This window comes from Lolium perenne, chromosome 4 (assembly GCF_019359855.2).
Source record: "Lolium perenne isolate Kyuss_39 chromosome 4, Kyuss_2.0, whole genome shotgun sequence".
Classification (NCBI taxonomy): Eukaryota; Viridiplantae; Streptophyta; class Magnoliopsida; order Poales; family Poaceae; genus Lolium; species Lolium perenne.
In genome coordinates this window covers 369,939,040-369,957,272 of record NC_067247.2, presented here as the reverse complement: position 1 = coordinate 369,957,272, position 18,233 = coordinate 369,939,040, and positions in this window count along the sequence as shown.

Sequence of the window (18,233 nt, the reverse complement as noted above, 5' to 3'; positions counted from 1 at the left end):
CTTTTTCAGCGGCTTCAACTTGCGCAACTTCGAGGTTGTTCTCCATTGTCTGGAGCCAGTCATCAGCGTCTAGGGGTTCTTCAGTTTTGTTGAACATCGGAGGGTTGGTGTGCTGAAAGTTCTTCAGCTTTGACCCCGGCTGATCGTGGTTTCCATGGCCTTGGTTGTTCTGAGCTATCTGTTGCAGTGCGGTAATGTTGGCTTGGCGTTCAGCTCTCTCGACTTCTCGGTCTGCCATCATTGTCTGCAGCAGTTGCATCATGGCATCCTGGGTGGTGTTGCGGGTTGGTGGGGCCATCTGAACATTGAGGTAGATGATAAGATAAGAGGGAAATTTCTATGGTTTGTTTTGTTAAAAATTTTAAAAGTTCACAATTTGAAAATTTGAGTAGTGTTGTGGGGGTAAAAACCAACAACACTTTTTCATTCATACCAAGCATCACATATTACAAATCTAACACACCGTTGGTTTGAAGAACCATTCATCGTTCTACGATACAAGGGGGATCCTGATACAACTCACACCTACTTAAGTGCTGGGGTGATACTACTCTTCAGGGTGAATTCTTCTTCTTCACGGGTGAGGTGCTTGGCGAGAGGCGAGGGCGTTGTCCAAATCCCTGCGGGTTTTGTACTGCCTGAAGTCCTGAGGTGCTTCAGAGGGGTTCATCTTTGGTTGTGGTGGGGGCATGGTCATCGGTCTTCCCATGGAGTCATGTCTTGGGTAGTAGATGAAGCGAGTGTTCTTGATCTTGTCCTCATTTTGTCCACACAGACGGGAAATTGCTTCTTGCATAGCTTTGTCTAGTCCTTCCTTCCAAGTGTTTCCCGTTACGTAAAACCATATGGTTTCCCATACTTGGTCATCAAGCTTCCTTCGTAGATCAGTAGAAACGTCCCACCGAGGTGGTTCTCCTAACTGAGCTTGGAGGGGTATTCCGAAGAACTCGGGATACGGGTGTCCTAGATAGTCCACCAGTTGCTTCAACTCCTTTTCGAAACTTTTGTCGTCTCCGGATCCAAGCTTATAGGACTCCCATTGGTACTTCATCTGTGAGCAAGTAGGATAAGTAAGTTAAAGAAGTGATCAAGGGTGCAAAATTTTATGTAGTGCTACCAAGAAAAAGTAGAGCATGAATTTCTCATTTTGAAAAAGATTTCAAGGTTAAGAGGGAGAATAAGTTTTTCACAAATATTCACTTCTTTGGTTTTGAAACTAAGTTTCTGCTGTACGTCCATTCTAACTAGGGTCTCCTAAGGTCAACAATGGCTCTGATACCAACTTGTCAACACCCGGATTTTTAAGTCCAGATGCCTATTATGCCATTCATCGCAATCCCAGGAATATCGTTTTTGCGAGACATAATAGATTAATATCACAACACATCATTCATTACAACGCATAATTGTCTTACAACAAGGGATCACATGATCCAGTCTCATTACAATAGTAGATGATCTATTGATCAATTACAAAACACATAGCGGAAGCGAAGTAGCGTAGTAGTAGTCCATCTATTTCACAGTAACCGTTGACGTCAGAGTGATCCTAGTTGTCGTAGACGTCCCGCTGTCCTTCTTCCGGTTCTCGTACTCCTCTTCATAGTCCTGGCCATTTGAATAGCCAGGGACAAAGCCATGAGTACTTTAAAGTACTCGCAAACTAATACTAAGGTAAACACTATCAACTATAGAAGGGGATGCTAAGCTCTAGTTTCATTTGCATAAAGCCAATTTTAGTTCACAAAACATTTAGTAAAAAGCCTCTTCATTCGCTAACTAACTCAAGTGGGAACATTAGTGTCATTCCCACAACTCAGTTGTGATTCAAGTCAAATTCACCATTCACCCTTTTCAAGTTCAAGTCACAAGTCACCCTTCACATGTCACATTTTGAAAATGGTCTGATGACGGAACAGTATGGCCTTTCCAACCGTCCATAACCGTGGACGCGGCTATTCGAATAGATCTACACTCTGCAGAGGTCGTACACTTGTGCCACAACATTTGCAATAATCCGTCGTGTTAATCGCCCTGATTTACCACACTCCGTGTGCGGACTACCAACCATAACCTTTCACTTACATATCCTAGTATAGGCATCTCTCCCCATGAGCTTGGCCTCCCGGTGAAGACAAAGCTGTCGGCACTGGGAACCGCACGAGGCTTGGGCCGGACATTCACCTCATTTCACGTCATATCACATCACTTCACTTTTGTAGAGGCAGCCTCCAGCATAACCCCGATGACGCTTGTTTAGAGGGAACCCATACTAAGATACATAAACTTCTAGTTAAGCCCTACCCATATCAGGTATTGTGGGGGTACTTGCAAAATTGGAATGGTATCGCATCCAAACCCAACCATCAGTTTTTGTAAAATTCACCAAGTCATTCACCAGTCATATTCATCTTCAAAATCTTTCAATAGAATGACTCATCATTCCAAGGTTTTCAAAGTCTTTTCATTTCACAAGTTCCCATCTAGAGTAGTCAATTTTGATATTGAGCGCTAGCAACTAGTCCTGAGGGATGCTAAATATCTTGGAGCTTGCTAGGCTAATTTTGATACTCTTGTAGTACTCTATTTCTAGACCAAAGTTAACTATAAAAGCAAGTTATAAATAATCAAAAACCAAAGCTTGTAAGAATAAAACTGGGAAATAGGATCATAAGCATAAAGTAAAAAGTAGTGGTGAGTGTGCCTTGCTCTAGTAGAGCTTTTGCACTTTGCAAGACTATTAGCTTGCAAGGGTGTTAGCTTGCATTGGTAATAGCTTTCAAAATAACATAGCTTGCATTGGTAATAGCATGCAAGAATACTAGCTTGCCTTGAGTGGTGTACTGATCAAAGTGGTCTTCCTCTTCCTGGAAGTAGACTTCCTCCTCCTCTTGATACTCCTCGGTACTAGCGTCTAAAATACGAATACGAGGATACAATCACCAAACAATTCATTGGCTCTTCCCAACATCACATATATTCACACAAACTATTCTATTTACATAATTAATACAATTTGGTGCATTGGTGGTATTGTTTTGAGGAAGAATAATTTCCTCTCATTGAATCTTCTTTAAGATTTAATTTCTCAAATCATCACACATGAATTTATGTTGACCTAGGTCAACCATTCATCATCATCACTTGAGAAAATGATTTAAATGAGGTAGGGATACCTCATACCATTTAATAGTGACTATTATGATTTAAATCTCCAAGTATTTCATGTGAGAGTTTTTGACCCGGGGTTCAAACTTCATATGAAAGTACTTGGGACAAGATTTAAATGAAGTAAAACACCTCATATAATTTACACAAGTAAACTAACATCACTTATTACTATTAAGTGGGTAAAAGTGTTGTTTTCTTATTTAGGAAAATAATTTCCTCTCATATTAATTAAGGTGTTACTTTTAATTATTTAGAGAAATAATTTCCTCTCATCATCTTATTAAGATTTAATTTCTCTCATGGACAATATATGACCTAGGTTGACCAAAGTCAACCTCTTCATACTTATCATTTGAGAAAAAGGATTTAAATGAGGTGAACACCTCATACCTTTTAATCCTAACAAGGTAAAGAGTTAATATCATCAACAATTCAGGTGAGACCTAAATGACCAGAGTCTCAACCTCAATTTGAATTGTTCAAGACAATATTTAAATGAGAGGAACACTCCCATAAGTTTTAAATAATTTGTTGGAACAATTTAAAAAAGCTACTAAGGCAAACATTTAATATTAAGTGAACAAATGTGAGGCCAAGCAACCAGGGTTATCACACTACTTCATACAACTTGAGAGGATGATTTACATGAGGTGCTACACCTCATACTATTTAAATACTATTTTTGAAAAAGTTTAAATGAGCTAGAAATGGCCAGATAGCCATTATTTGAGTTTAGCCCAAGATCATATGAAACAACTATAGTATTTTATTACATAATAAATTAGACAACATCAAATGTGATTTTTGAGAGGTGGAACCACCTCAAAATAGTTTATGGTTGATTTTTAAGATTTATTTGAAGTTTGAAAAGTTACTGATTTGTTATTTTTACTATTCAAATTCTACAACATATTTTGATTTGAATCCAGTGGCATTGGATAGAGTTTTTGATGAGCTTTCCAAATATATAAAATTTGTTGAAATTGGCTCAGTAGATTTGGATCTATTAAATTTTGAATCTAGCATCAGATTGTAAAATAAATGAAAAAGAAATAAACTAGTTTGAATTTCAAACGAGGGCGGGAAATTTAATGGGCCGGCCCAGCTACGCTGGCGATGCGAGCGGGCCGCCTGACAGTGGGCTCCACTGTCAGCGCCACTTAACCAGCCGAAGCGGTACGAGTCTGTCTACACCGTAGGATTAGAAGCGAATCGCACGGCTGGAGTTCATCGTCGACGGCGACGAGAGAGCTCACTGGCGCGGCGACGGTGGGGGGTGGGAGGCTCACCGGCGGCGCGGCGAGGGTCGGCGAGGCGCGGAGAAGACGTTGTCGAGGACGGCGAGTCGAACGGTGGTCGAGGGAGAGCTTGAGGAGGACGCAATCGACGGCGAGTCGCTCGGACCTCCGCGGCTCCGACATGGCAATTGGACGGCGTCGGCGGCTAATCGAGCAAGGGGAGTGAGCGAGGAGCTTAAGAAGAGGGAGGAGAGCAAGATTGGTGTGGAGAGTGAGCACGGGCAGGTCTCCTTTTATAGCTGCGGGAGTGGCCGAGGGTTGCGGAGCCGGTCGTCGATGACGATGGCGTTACGGTGGGTTCTGGGCACTGGCGATGACGCAGCGTGTAGGCGACGTCCTGGTGAGTGTGTGGGACTTGACGGCGCAGAAAATGGCGGTCTGAGGCGATCGTCATCGTCCTCGCACTCGGCGGCGATGGCGGGTGGTCGTCGATCATGGCGTCGGCTACAGGGCGTGCGCGGGCGAGTGGGGTTTTCCGTGAGGGAGCAGGTGTCCGGGTGAGTGCGTAAGAGAGATGGTGAGGACGTGTGGAGGTCAGCACGACGGGGCACAGCGGCGTCCTGTCGCGTCCAGGGTGGCCGGCGTGCGCGTCCCGGCGCGCGTGGACGTTGCCGGGCGCGTCCGGCACGGCTCGGGCCGGCCAATGCCGACGGCGTCTTGGTCGAGGCGTGCAGGGTCAACATCAGGAGGGTCAGGGGAAGCTAGGGGACATGTTGATGTGGCCTGGATGGGAGAGGAGAGGGGTGAGCATGGTGAGGTGACAAGAGGCCGGCATGGTTGGGTTCTTGGGTCATGGTGACCAAGGCAAGGGCAGGCAAGTGGTGAAAAGATGTAGTGAAGTGAGAGGGAGGTCCAGGGGTGCGAGAGAGGGCTCGGGCTTGGACTTGGTCCAAGGTAAAATGGAGGTATGGGCAACATTCCACACCCCGCCCGCAAGGTGTTCGAGGTAATGCCCGCAAGAAAGTTTTTGTCAAATTTTGGAAATTCTCTTGGTGGATCTCAATCATATATTCATAGAAGTGGAAAGGTGGTGGTGGGGTTCAATTTGGTGAAGAATTGCAAAATGGCAAAAGTGGGATGATCTTCTCTTTATTTCAATGTCTTCACTTGTCTCCTCTATTCTGGTCAACCTAGTCAACCTCTGCAGGGATGGTCAACATGGAAGTTGTTGACCTTGACATGGTCTTGGATGACATGGTCATAGTTGACTAAGTTTGGTTGAGAAATCGAAGATAAAAGGGTGCAAAGTGGTGAAGATAAAATAGAAGTGACATATGACCATTATCATATGTGAATTGGATTTGAGAATTCCTTTGATTTGATTCTTGTTTCTTTGATGCAATTGTGTTTGTTTATCATATATAAGAGTTTTACAACCAATAGATCAAGCCATGGTGGCCTTGGTTGAAGATTTGCAAATTTGGCTCTATGTGTAATTGAGTGAAGATGGGATTTTCTCACCAATTGATTTCTCTCCATTTGTTTTGACTTTTGTTGACTCTAACGTGATTCTTATGAGTTTAGAAACATTTCCAAACCATTGAATCCATTCAAAAAGGTCTTGATCAAAGAAATGCCAAATTGGCCATAACACATAAGAGGTGAGGTGTTAAGTTTTATTATTTTTGAAAAGGGTTCACCTTGCTTCACTTGGACATGGGTTAGGGTCAATTTGGTGTTATATTAGGTTTGGAGAAGGTTTCACACCATTTGGTCAAGGTAGAAAAGCATAGGTCAAGATTTGGTGAAAAGGGCTATGGTTCTCATATGCCTCTATGCATATGTTGTACTGATTTTTGATTTGAGTGTTCTTGGCCCAATTGATGTTGTTGAGTATTGAAATGGTATTTGGAAGTGATCCAACCATTCACAACAAGTCCTAGGGTCAAACTTCTCAAATTCACAAATTTGCATTTTTCTCTCATATGCCTCTATGGCATTTTTAGTTTCTTTTTAAATTCTTTGGAAACCACTTGGGTTTGGTTTGATAAGTACTAGGTAAGGTGTGTGAAGGTTTTTTTCCAAACCTCTAAGCAAAGTAGAAAGGCTTAGGGTAAAGTTTTATAAATATAGCCATAGGCACATATACCTTTTTCTTATTTAATTTCTTTTTATTTCATTTTATCTAGTAGTGGTGAAAAGAGGGGTGAGGTCTAGGGTTTAGTGGGGTTCACAAAGGTTCACCACCATTTAGCAAAATTAATAAAGGTAGGGTTCAAGAATTTCCTATTGGGGTTTATATGTTCCCATAGGTCTTTTATTTTATTTTGGTTTCTCAAAAAGGATCCAAAGGATTTTTGGAGAAGGTTAGGGTTTAAGGTTTTTTTTTTCTTATTTGATTTCTTTCTCCTTTGTTTTATTGGGTTGGTGATCTTCACTTGATCACTTTGGGGTTTTAGGGTTTAGCACATAAGCATAATAACACTCATCATGGCAAGACACAAGATTTGAACAAGATCTATATGTATCAATCTTATTTTAACAAAAGTTTTTGTTGGTTCCAAAATTTGGAACTAGGGAAATTCATTTTGTTTGTTTTGAAATTTTTGGGTTGTTACAGGTAGACTACTCACACATCACTCCGGAGGCGACCATTGCAGCGTAGAGTCCTCCGGGAGATGATTCCCCTCTCCGGCAGGGTGCCGGAGGCGATCTCCTGAATCCCCCGAGATGGGATTGGCGGCGGCGGCGGCGTCTCTGGAAGGTTTTCCGTATCGTGGCTCTCGATACTGGGGGTTTCGCGATGGAGGCTTTAAGTAGGCGGAAGGGCAGGTCAGGGGGCCACACGAGGGCCCCACACCACAGGTCGGCGCGGCCAAGGGCCAGGCCGCGCCGCCCTAGGGTTTGGCCGCCTCGTGGCCCCACTTCGTCTCCTCTTCGGTCCTCTGGAAGCTTCGTGGCAAAATAGGTCCCTGGGCGTTGATTTCGTCCAATTCCGAGAATATTTCGTTACTAGGATTTCTGAAACCAAAAACAGCAGAAACAAAGAATCGGCTCTTCGGCATCTTGTTAATAGGTTAGTTCCAGAAAATGCACGAATATGACATAAAGTGTGCATAAAACAGGTAGATATCATCAATAATGTGGCATGGAACACAAGAAATTATCGATACGTCGGAGACGTATCAATAGCGACGACTGAAGACGCCGACGCTTGAGATCTGCCGCCGATTGAGAGCTTCAGTCGTGGTGAGCACCGCACGCTCACCAGTGTGCCTCCTAATTCCAGATCGATGAACTCTGGGGCTCACACCCTCCTGTCTATCTCCACTACCACAAGGAGGAGGAAGAGCTGCCCAGAAATTCACCAAACCTGGAGTCAGAGAGAAGTACTTGGATCTCTGCTCCGTCGGGGAGAGCACACCGCTTCGCCTCTCCTCCTCGCCTCCACGTCCGGCCAGAAGAAGCGCCGTCGTGTGCCGCAGGAAGCATCGCCCCTCCCCCTCGCCTCCATGGCCGACCAGGGGAGGCTCTGCTTCACAGCACTTCCGCAGCAACAGAAGATCTGCGGCCCCTACTTTATTTGCGGAGACTGTGGCTTCCTCCTCGACTCCATGGTCCAACCACCGGAACCATAGCAGCGAGAGGAAGAATCCTAACCTCCAGATCTTGCCGCCTAGATCCGAGGTGCAGCTCCAAGACGCCACAAAGGGACGAAAACAAGAAGAAGAACCTAAATATCTACAGCCGACGCCTTCTCCTCTCCATCTCCGACCGGCTATTCCGGCGGAGAGGAGGAAGGAGCAGCCCGGAGGGGAGGAAGGAACGGTCAAGAACTGTAGCTCACTGAGAGCGAGGGGGGGGGGGGGCGGACGGCTGTTGAAATATAGTGTTAGACTATACGTGTATATTATGATCTTCTTTGATTGTGGTAAATGAATTTTTCATGAGGTATGAGCTAATATTTTTTTTTCCTATAGGATTTGCATTACAAGATTCCTATAAGATATGTTCCTATGAATCAAATGACTTGTATAGAAATTTTTTTCATAGGAACCAAATTCTACGTAATTCCTATGTCAATTCTATGAATCAAAGGAGCCCCTAGCTTTGCTGATACGGAACAAGAATAACCGTGGACGACCTGTTCATTCGCTCCAGAAATTGCGGATACACGTCGGGCTACAAAATTAACAAGATATGTGTACTCCTTGCGCGAGATTGATGCTTCGTTTTTTTTTTTTTTTTTTTTTTTTTTTTGAGACCCCTCGATCTGTGATACAGCTGTAGTATCTGAACTTATGCACTAACTCAACACCACACTCACACCACACACACGCACACGCACACCACTAGTGCACAAGTTAGACCCTAGAACTATACACACAGCACACATAATTTGGGTGTCCCTAGGAGCTAGTAGTTGTGGCACATATGTGTGGAGGGGATTTTATTTGGGACCCAGAGCCCCGGTGAGACATCCCAAGAAATTCGGCCACAACGGGACTCGAACCTGGGATGGGTTGGATGGCCACTGCCAACACCAACCATCGAGCTATTGCTCGTTCTCAGATTGATGCTTCGTTCGATCTCTACAGACAGAACAGCAACAAGCCGCGCGGCAGAGGTATGTGCACATCCCCCTTGAACAGTGATTCTCTGAAGGAGCACATGGCTGCAGTTCTAGACGACTGTAGGGTTTCATGCAGGAAATGTCTGAACAGAGAGGAGCGGCAGACGTGTCCAGTCATTCGCTTCCCGGCTCTTCCTCGTCGCGGCGCGGCGCGCGCACCAACGCGACGCTAACGGCCACCACTGTGACTGTAGCTTCCGTGACGTCAGTCGTGCACCACACACCGTGCGTTTTTCACTGCGGGTCAATCCGCGTCGGCCCAACAAAATGCTGGCAACGTGGATTTTGTCTGTGCTCGTCTCCTTGTGTTATCATCGGCGGGACAACAACGGTGGTTTCAGGGCAGCTTCAGGTTTGTCATGCATGTTTGCTGCTTTACTTGGATGTTGTTCATGCTTCAAACCTGCCGTGCCGTCCTAGCTCTGGATGCGAAAAAATGCTAGACTTCTACGAAAATAGCCTACTTCAAGTATTGTGTAGTCCGTAGGATGATCTTGATGGCGTTTACAACTTATAAGGTGGATATGATATAATTATTTAAGGTGTCAAACAACAAAAACTAACGAGAACGACCTAATCTGGAAACCATGTTTCGTGAACAATAAAGCAGGCTGCGGCATGGTAATATATGAATTTTGATTCTAGCAAACGTGCATATACGTAATGCCAAATTTCATACTCATCTTGTGTTTTCTTGAAATTTTCTGTTATTAAGAAAAGTAGAGACATTGCATCTCTTTTCGAGAGAGGCACAACAAAAAATGATGTCGCTGCTTCAATTTTGAAATTGCGGTGGAAGAATTACCGTTAAAGTTTTTTGTGCGGCTTACCCATTGGTAAAATCCTAGTTCCGCCACTGCCACAGGTGGACCCAGGTACAACCAAGTGGTGGCCTAGGCCCCTACTCAAAACTTTGAATTTTTTCTTAGTATTTGTACATATTTTGAAGGAGAATTACTCAAATTATGGATATTTATTGAAAAAGTGCACCCACTCAAATGAAATGCTCATAGTCCTAGTAAATTTTTTTTTTGAGTCCGTCCATGGCGGCATCATGTTGTTGTGCATGACTCCGTGATATGTGGGGCTATGCAAACACATTATTTAGTGAAATTGATTTCAAAACATGATCATTTTGCGCAGACTTTTCCGATTGTTTCCCCTCACAAAAATCGCCTCAAGCCGTGGTCTGAGATGAACGGTAGGTAACCGTAGGGCATGCATCGGATGCAACAGGGGATAAGGGATGGTGATGCATGCACCACATCTTGATCTGGAGACATTCAAATGTGGAAACCAGCCAACGGTCACTAGTGCAAGGGTATGAGTATGACGAAGGAAAAGGCGGTGCGTCCTTGCGGCGGTGGCAGATGGCGACTTGGCACGGCAATGGGATGACGCGGTGAGCAGCTCAAAGTTCTTTGAAAGGCGGGGTAATTACGCTTCAATTTGACCACGAGACTTAACCTTGGTGGCATTGACGGGAAGCCACACCTTCGAGCTAGTGGGAGATCCGTTTTATCGAGTGGACCGAATCGAGTTACGACGGTGACAAGCATTACCGACGTGACGACGACCAAGGGACTTCGCATTTAGCCCCACGAAATTAGATAGCGGTGGTGGTGTCGTGTCGTGTGACTGTGTGAGAGTTATCGAGTCTTTTTCACTTGATGCGCGGCCACGGATGGTGGTTAATCCAAGAGTGCATTATCGATGGTTCAGTCGCATTAGCAACCGCCCGGTGGCGGTACGTGTGGTGGCTCTGTCAAAATTCGACTGTAAACTGTACCTGTTCTCCATCTGCTCTTCCCGTTCGTAAGCATGACGTAAATCTCTTGGCAGCTTCAGCAGCTCGCCTACTCGATCCGCCCTGTTAGGTAATTGCGTCGATGCCTAGATGCATGGCAGCTTGTGTTAGGTAATTGCGTCTAATCATAGGCGCACACGAATTTCAAGCCTGGGTTAGTATACAAATGGGACGATACGTGTGCATGCAGAGCTAGCTAGCTCTCGTGGAAGCTAGGACGAAAACGACCCAAATGATCTAGTTCCAAAGCACAAAATAGCCCGGCCGGTTTCAAAATTGGTTTTCTTAGGGAGTCATGCTCTATTTCGAAAGGAAAAGGCTGGGGATCACCCGGGGGATTAGCGATCAAATCGTCCGGTTCCAGACACTCACGCACTGCCTGCCTTTGTCGTGGTCCACGCACACACATGGGTGGGTCCCACCGAACCAAGACAGAAAAATCCCCATCTTCTTCTCCACCGCTGTTCCGTGCGAGCTCCACTCCGCACGGGCCGCGCCGCATCCGCACACGCCGCCGTGGCTCAACGCCACAGCAGGCGCCGCCGTCGCCGCCTCGCTCGCCTCGCCTGCTTCCGGCGCCCCGCCTAGCTGCTCTACCGAGCGGATCCTCCTCCGCGAACGCCGCCGCTTTTCCCCGTGCATCCATGGAGGCGCGGCCGGAATCGTGGCCGGTTTTCCGCGCCGCCGCCTATCTCCATCGCGCGCCACCGGATTTGCACCGCCGTGCGCCACCGGAGTTCGGCCGCCGCTCCTGATTCTCACCGCCCGCGCCACCGGAGTCCGGCCTCCGCGCTCGGATTCTCACCGCGGCGAGCCACCGGAGTCCGCCGCGCGCCCGGCGCCACTGGAGTCCGGCCGCCGCGCCCTGGATTCGCACCGCCGCGCGCCGCTGGAGTCCTGCCGCCGCGCCATGGAGCTCCATCCCCGAGCTTCCCCCTCAGCAGATCGCGCCTCCGCGAGCTACATACCAATATTTTTATTGCTACTTTGGTTTTGTGGTTTCGCTACAATATTCTGTTTTTTTTGCTACAATCTCTCCGGTGAGAATCCATTGAAACTAGGTTTTGCTACATTTGTTATAGGTGTTTGCTACAATAGTATATTTTTCTGCTACAAATTCTCCGGCGAGGTCTCCGGCGAGTCTCCGACGATGTTGGTTTTGCTACAATAGCAAAAAAAGGTTGCTACAATTTTTGTGTGTTTTTGCTACTATAGCATATTTTTTTTGCTACTAAGTCTCCGGTGAGGTTACCTGTGGGTCTCCGGCGACATCTCCGGCGAGTCTCCGGCGACATCTCCGGCGAGTATCCGGCGAGTCTCCGGCGAGTCTCCGGCGGGTCTCCGGCGAGGTCTGTGTTATTAGGTGAAAATAGAGTTCGCTACAATTAAACCGTTTTTTGCTACTTTGGTGCATTATGGTAGCAAAAGTGGGAGAGAGGGCTGGTTGGTTTGATCGGACGGCCGGAAACGTTCCAGATCTGTTGATCGGACGGTTGGGGACCAGGGGATTAGAATTCTAATCCCCCGGGGGACGCTCAGCACTCCCCATTTCGAAATTATTGTTTTAGATAATTTTATTTTGAGTCAAACTTTTTTTATTTCAAAATCATCTCGTGAAAGCAACCTGAGTGAAATAGACCGTCGATCGGCCGGAGCTGCTGGAAGCTTGCACTCCTCGCAGTCTCGCTAGCTCGTGCGTGATTCCGTAATTTCCGGCAAGACAGAGATTTTTCTTTTTGGGTCAAGCAGAGAGGGGTTATCCACTGAATAATTCCGTGCGTGCATCTCTGTCAAACATACACGATCGAGCTCTCTAGCACGTACAGTTGGTGCATGTTGGACATCCAAGCAGTTGTCCGGGGAAGTGGACGTTGGCTAGCTGCTTGCGGCTTCTTCAGAGACAACTGTACCGAGAGTTGCCTTTTGTTACGTATACCATGCGCCGATTGTTGACTCGTTGCGTGCCAACTGTAGTAGTAGGATAAGACGGCGCTGCAACCAATAGTACGAGCATGTTATGGTGGTTCCGAATGCTTTATTAGGTCAAATTAACCATATCGGCACCGTACATTCCATTACGAACAACCAGAACTGGTAATGATCAGTTGCCATCTATCTGCGTTCTGATTGACCTTGCATGCATTTGTTTGGTAGCAAACGTACTTTGAGAGAAGGAAAACAAAAAAGTAGAGCTTACACAAATCGATCCCTGAATTTGAAACCCATGCCGTTTGCACACCCCCCCCCCCCCCCCTCCTCCCTCACCAGCTTTGTTCAAAACTCTGAAGGTGAGCTAATTAGAACGATTTTTTGGCCTTTTTACCCCTGCATTTCCTATCGAGCTCTGCCACTGCCCTGAAGTATGGAATCCCGAGGTGCACTGCGGAAACAACAACATTATAAACCAGAATTATAGGCAGGGGCGGAGCCAGGATTTGACTATAGGGGGGACGAGGAAGATAATGGCCAATGAATGGCGTATAAGATTTTTTTTCCGAGGACTGAACGACATATATCTTAACATACAATCATTAGAAAAATATGACAATGTGACAAAGTATTTGTGCTTTTCTTCATTTATGAATAACAACATTTTTGAAAGATGATTTGCACTTTCAATTCTTCACTTTCTTTTGTTTTCAACTCTATGGAAGTATAGAATATATATAATTTATATTCGATCTAATTACACCTACCAGTGCTATGTATGAATTGAATTATGACAGTAATAGACGACATACCATAGGAATGGACAATTTAACCTTATGTGTGATAGACGAGGCAGTATCCCAGGTTGCCCATCCACCCATCGGTAGCCGCCGCTGCGCGAAAGTGCCGGAGCAGCTCGATCACATCTAGGCGGAGGGGCTGTATTTCGGTCCGATCTCCTGTCCCGGTGGTGTATGTAGACGGCGCCGCGGCGAGTGTTGGGCGGCGGCAGGCAGCGGCTGGTTGCAGCGAGAGGCACCCTAATTAAGGGGATGTACGGTTCAATGAACCCACGATCGATCTGTAAGGCTAGGTACGAAGCGAGTTTGCATCCAGGAAAACAAAGTCGTATGGGGGAGATGAGGATCAGACGGGCTAATGGGCTCTAGTTCGCTGCACTAATCTGTAACAATTAAGCATGGGCTGATTTTTTTTTTAGACTCATCATGGGCTGATTAATCATGCACTAACTCCAGCCATTAGCGCCCATATACTAGTATACCAGTACAAGAAACTACTGCACGACATTGAGGGGGGCGACGCATTGGGGGGGGGGGGGGGGGGGGGTCTAGCCCCTGCTCGCCCCCCTGTCTCCGCCCCTGACTATAGGCTACCTATATTCATCTTCTTCTACAAGTTATTTCCACGTATTATTATATGCTTCCGAATGGCGGGTAGAGCGGGGGCTAGAGCGGTGGACAAGTGCCAGCCGACCGACGCACGTGCAATTGGACGCACATCCGAGCTAGCACCGGCGTGCTTGTGCTGCACGAGCTTGACGGCAGCACACCGGCTTCAGCTGGTGCACTGCAGTCGGGCATTTACGTGTGACTCCTTTTGTCTGCTGGATCGAGGCAAATAGTTGCACGCATGAGATCTGGTGGTGTGTGCAATTCCGTTGGCAAGGGCATGGAGGAGGATGATGCATCAATCAAAAGGTCAAGTAGCTGCCAGCCGATTACAGCTGCAAGGAGGGCAAGGGCAACGTTGCAGAGCTTCTCGACACGATGGCGATGCTTTAGGCCGCGCGATGGAGAACGGTGTGGATCTAGGAGAGCATAGATCCATCTAACTTGTGTGTCTCCCCGGGGTTTGATTTAGACCGGGATTTCGTTATTTATTTCGGTACTTGAGCTTGAGGATGCAAACGACATGGATTTCGACTTCGGTGCTCGATTTGTCTAGCTTCTACGACTTTAGGTTTTAAAATGGACCTTTCTTCCTTTCGTAAACCGACCTTGTGCCTCCACGTACGCATGAGTCAACATATCTTGCGTTTTATACGTTGAGAACTCTTTTTCTTTTTACAATACGTTGAGAACTCGTGTTAGCTCTTTTACTATCAACAAGAGCACTACGTGCCAAACGTATCCTGGAAGCAATAGCCAGCCGGCTTGGTAACGGGCATGCTACGGCCTTTTGGTCTGATCTTTGGTTTGAGTCATCCCCCCTCAACCTTCGTTTCCCCCACCTTTTCTCCCACACCACCCGTCCCAATATTAGTGTGGCTACTGCTCTCTCCTCTAGCCTTAACCTCTCCCTTGTGCCACGCCTTACTGAGGTTGCTATGATCGAGCTTCGTACCCTCACCACCGCCCTAAGCTCTGTGGTGCTTCGCCTCGACATCCCGGATTTACGTGTTAGCCGCCTTACTAACAACCTGCTTACAAACAAGAATTTCTATTCCAGTTTTTTCAGCAACCTGCAGATGGACGACATTGCGACAAAGGTTTGGCGGAGTGCAGCCCCCCTAAAGTGCAAGATCTTCTGCTGGCTCGCTAGGAAAAAGCGTCTTCCCACCAATGAACGGCGCTTCCGTCACCACCTTGCCAGCTCCGCTACCTGCCTCTCATGCCCCCGTGATGAAGACATCGATCACCTCTTGCTTCACTGCCCTCGGGCCAGTGAGGTCTGGAGGTTCTTCCACCGCGAGTTCGACGACCATGACTACGCCACCTTCCCCGACTTCTGGCTCCTGCGCTGCCGCACCTACGAGGAGACTACCATCAACACCGCCATTGCTTGGAGCATTTGGAAGCGAAGGAACACCCTCACCTTCAACGGCGTTATTGAGGACATCACCACGGTTGTACAGCGCTGCCTCGAGGACATTAGGCTATGGGCTTTTAGATGCACTACCCCTGCTTCCTCTCATCTTCTTAATTCTTAGTGTAATGGCTATGATCCTCCCTGAGACCCTCCGCCTCTCCTCTATCTTGGCCCCTCCCCATCCCATGCCTCCTATACATGTAATGTTCCCCTGTACGTTTTTGTTTTGATGATATGAAAAGTTTAGGCTGGCGTAAGCCCGCCGTAGTCCAGGTTAAAAAAAAAAAATTAGCCAGCCGGCCGCAACTCAGGTCTCGCGTACGTGTTCACCCGGTTTTCCCGTAGAGGTACGTGTGTATAGCTGGTGCTTGGTGGTATTCGGAAAGAAACGTTGCATCTGACGATCGATCTGTCTTGATTTCGGGATGGCTAGCTTGTCCGGTCGTGTTACGCAACCGTGTGGCCCCTGTGATCCATTTGGCCGGGTTTCTGAACCACGAAGTAGCGAGCCGGTAAAAGCAAACGACGAGTATTCGGAGGAAAACCACAGATATTCAGTTGCACCGTATTACTAGTAAAACGATCTCGTGGCTTCTAGAGAGGGAGCAAATGTGCTTCAGTTGATTTGTTGCTTGTTTCCATCATTCCACAAACGGTCGAAGAGCAATCAAGCGATCGATTATACAGTGCACGGCCAAGTGTACGTGGGAGCAGAGATTTACACTTGACATTCGTGTTTCTGAATAATGTCTCTCTCCGGGTCCAAGCGATCGACCAGCGTCTCGAAGCCACGACGTAAACAAGAACGTCGACTCGTCGCTGCACACTTCTGCCCTGTCATCTTCAGTTGGCCAATCGCGGTGACTGACAACGTATTCCGCGACGTCTCTCTCCGCGTCGATCCGAAATGAATCGAACTTGCCGGCTGCGTTGCTTCATATGTACAATATGTTAAGACTGCTTCTCTTTTTTCTTAGAATTTTGAGGCCTGTTGTGAACTAATGTGGTTCTAAAAGTCATCACCATAGTTGCCAAGTTTTCAGACCGGTGGGAACAAGGTATGGAAACAGGGGTCGAGAAATGACGGTTGTCAAAAGTATGGAACGACAGGGGTATAGATCTATGGATCGATCAATCGATTTGGTGGGCGTGATCCCCACAGTTCGGGGACGATGAATCAGGGATGAATCATGAATGTACAATATATTAAGACTAAAGTCTTCTCTTTTTTCTTAAAATTTTGAGGCCTGCTGTGAACTAATGTGGTTCTGATAGGTCATCACCATAGTTGCCAAGCTTTCAGACCGGTGAGAACGAGGTATGGGAATGGGGGTCGAGAGACGACGGTTGTCAAAAGTATGAAACGGCAGGGATATACATCTCTCGACCGATCAATCGATTTGGGGTACGTGATCCCCACAGTTCGGGGACAATGAATCAATGATGAATCATGAACGATACGAGGGTTGGCTACCAATAATAAATCACGCAGAGAATAACGAGGATTATAATAAACTTGCCTTTTGGGTTTCTTATTTATATATACATGGATTGTATGGTGTGTTTTCACCTAGCGAGCTTGATCTAACATGCATCTTTCACATAATGACTTTTTTTTAAAATTTCCTTTCGATGTTTATGAATGAAGCAATGCGTGAATTGGCTAGTATAGCTAGAATACGCCGTTTACTTTTTCAATAGTAATATTTTATATAAGGAAACCATGTACCAAAAGGATGGTAAAGGTTTGGATTTGACTAGTGATACGGCTAGACTATATCAAATTTTGTAGGAAAGAAGTCCAAATGACCCCCCTATGTATTGGGTTTGGGACACTAGACCCCCCTAAGTATTAACTGGGACACATAACCCCTCTAAGTATGTGATACCAGGCAAATTACCCCCTCACGCTGGTTATAGCTGTTTTGGTAGTGGTTTTGGTCCACGTGGACACTGGTATTACCGCGTGCGTTCACCAACCACCTCTAGGAGGCAGACCTGGGTCAGGTGGCCGCTGCATGTACGATCGCCGCGAATTCGTCGGAATTTAGAAGCGGGGTGACACGCTTGGATCAAGCAACAGCAGAACCAGTTGTTCTTTCCGTCTGCAAGGGAGCCGCTCAGCCTCTTGCCTTGGTGTCGTCGCCAAGAGCAAAGCAACCTGAAGCACGGGGCGGCACCACTGCTCGCTCTTCGGCAAGTACGAGCTTGGCGGCCTTCTCGGCGGCGGCACCTTCGTCAAGGCGGAGTAGCTGTGGTCGTCAAGGTTCTCGATAAACCCGAGCTCGCGGCCACCGGCATGGCGGCATGGACGCGCATGCTTGGCAAGGTTTTTTTGCACGGATGGGCGCACGCTATGGGCACATGCAAGCCAACTCCGGGAAAAAATTACATGTGCTTCGGGAATCTTGGTGGGCTTGGATTAATCACAACGGCCACAGCTCACAGCGAGGGTGAGACAGAGGAGAGGGCCTGCGCGAACGCGGCCATGGCGTGCTGCGCGTGCACCTGCATCTGGAGCGCGGCGGGGCAGTTCTACGCTTCAGCATTGGGAAGGGAAGCTTCCGTCGGCCAGGCACCAGCCGCCCCAGCTCCTTCGCCTTCCTCGCCAGCGCCGGCGCGCGCA